This window comes from Ostrea edulis, chromosome 1 (assembly GCF_947568905.1).
Source record: "Ostrea edulis chromosome 1, xbOstEdul1.1, whole genome shotgun sequence".
Taxonomy (NCBI): Eukaryota; Metazoa; Mollusca; class Bivalvia; order Ostreida; family Ostreidae; genus Ostrea; species Ostrea edulis.
Window position 1 is genome coordinate 103511386 of NC_079164.1, and position 2960 is coordinate 103514345.

A 2960-nucleotide genomic window follows, 5' to 3' on the forward strand; every position below is an offset into this window, starting at 1 on the left:
TGCAATCCCTCCCAATGCTTAGTAATATGTATGTGATATATATACAATTAAGAGCATTAAATTATTGTTTTTCGATTGTACTGTTAAATACGTAGAACCAAGGGGCTGACCAGATAATAAGTGGCGGCCGCCAGTTAATTTATATGGCGGCCGCCAGTTAATAAGTGGCGGCCGCCAGATAATAAGTGGCGGCCGCCAGTTAAATTAAGTGGCGGCCGCCACATAAATTAAGTGGCGGCCGCCAGTTAAATAAATATTAATTCTATACCCTGGCACCTATCGGCTTCCGTAGTTTTCTCTCCTTGACCGACTGAAATAAATATTCCTGACTCAAAAGCTCTTATACGCGTGTTATACAGACGACTCGGAAGTTCTTGATCTCACGGTCCGATAGAAATTATGATATGGCACAGTGGGTCTGTTTGTCTGTCTGTCCGTAAAATCCTATTGTTTTCAAGGTCGAGCTTATATTGGTAATTTTATCGGTACAAAACAAGATAGAAAAGGTAGTAATAAGGCCAGTATATTCAAACTTGATGCATATATTCCATCATCATAGATAGTTTGTAATTACTGTATAGATGGTTTGTAATTACGGTATAGATGGTTTGTAATTACGGTATAGATGGTTTGTAATTACGGTATAGATGGTTTGTAATTATGGTATAGATGGTTTGTAATTACGGTATAGAAGGTTTATAATTACGATATAGATGGTTTGTAATTACGGTATAGATGGTTTGTAATTACGGTATAGATGGTTTGTAATTACAGTATAGATAGTTTGTAATTACGGTATAGAAGGTTTATAATTACGATATAGATGGTTTGTAATTACGATATAGATAGTTTGTAATTACGGTATAGATGGTTTGTAATTACGGTATAGATAGTTTGTAATTACGGTATAGATGGTTTGTAATTACAGTATAGATAGTTTGTAATTACAGTATAGATGGTTTGTAATTACAGTATAGATGGTTTGTAATTATGGTGCAGTGTTTCTGGTGTGTACGTGTCTGTTGTCTGTTCACTCGAAGGGAAGGGTGAGATGAGTACTAATAAGCATAGGATAATCAGCCTGGTACATGTACACATAGATCCCATGCATCATCGCAAGTCACGCCTATTGCTTCCGTTTACACTACGTCAAATGTCGTGGCTGTATGATTAAAAAAAATTCTCGACTTCATGAATATTTATGTTCATTAATCAACCAATCGATGAGCTTCCATGGTTTTTTGGTGGAAAGAAAATCATTCGGAGGTCATTGCGTGCTCGTAGCGGAATAATCCGAGGATTGCCGATTGAGAAGGTAGGTACTACCGAACTCAGTAATCGTGGCTAGCGACGTTTATATCCCATGGTGAAGGGAGATGCCTGTTATATCTCAAGGTCATATGATATAGCTAGGATCATCAAACTTGGTGTACATATTCCCCATTGGTGTTGGTGCAAAGCATATATATTTTGAACAGTAAGAATTCTAATTCTGAAGTAATTATTTATCTGACAAAGTCATCTTAGAACTGATATTTTATTAAAACGTTTCGATATGAGAGAGAGAGAAAGAGAGAAAGAGAGAGAGAGAGAGAGAGAGAGAGCGTCAAAATCATTTATTTTCTTTTTATTTTACCGAAGATTGGTTTATTTGGACGTTATAATTCCTTTCTTTGATTATTACTACATTTTGCAGCGCGAGTGTTGCTGTTACACGACTTCAATCATAACCACGATTTTTTATACTGATTCTATCCTGAATTTTACAGGTAGCCCATTCTCTATCGTGTAGAGGAAAATCTCGTATTTATCCGTAATTTTGATATAAAATTGGGAATATGATAACACGTCATTTACATTCTAAGAGCTATCGCCCAGAAGAAGACGGTCTTGATGTATCACGTTGCTACCACCAAGTTATCAACAATGGCGTACACAGAATCACCAGCGGTATATTCCAATACTTCCCAGTTCAGTCAACGAATTCCTTAAATGAATTGTCATTCAATAGAACTATTTAAACATTGAACATGTTTGTTTTAAAACTGAGTGGTGGTATTGCACTCTGCTTAATGAAAAACTTTCTATATGGCAATCCATATTATACCAATCAAGATGTCATTGCACCTCAGCACCCCCTACTCAGATAAACTCAGGTAAACTTAACCTCGCCCGAGACATTTGAGTTCGTCGTACCCTGTGACATTTTCGAAAATCCCGATCTTCAAATACTTGTTACGTTATCGGTCAATAAGGGTGTATTTACTTCCTTCTTGTTAATGGGAACTTCTTTTGCAATCCCTTTTTTAAAATCTGCATTAGCCTTGCATATCCTTAAAGGATCAATTTAAAGTTCATATCATGTTTTACCTAGTCTCTTGCTTTCTGAACTTTTTGCCCTGGTGATAAACGGACCAGGTACGTAAAACTGCACGATAGTTAGTGCTCGTGCTAAGGAGTTAAAATACAGGACGATTGAAAATCAAATTACACGAGTGCAATTGACACCTGTAATCAGCATCAAACGGTCTACGACAACAACAAAAATCTCTTTACAGCACTAAGTCAAATAATACTGCGTGAACGAAAAAATAATAATCCTAGTAATTAGAAAGAGGGAGAGGGGGTTATTAGTTTTGTTAAGTTCTTCAATCAGGAGCTAGTACAGTTCTTGTGGCGGCATGGAGTTTTGCGAGCAAAGGATGCAGGGCTTCCCGACAGCTTTCAGATTTGTGGATTATGATATGTACAGGCTTTCACTTTCGTCTCCAGGGACTAGGTGTTTCAGCACTGAAGTTACGCTGCTTGTTTTTCCATACATATATGTTCTAATTATAGTGATTTGGCAGCATAAAGTTACCCCATTATCGCAATATGCCATAATGATATGGAGCAAATATCAATTTGCAACATATCTTCATTTCATTTTGGTACCTTCGTGGTGCCATTGAACAATTTTA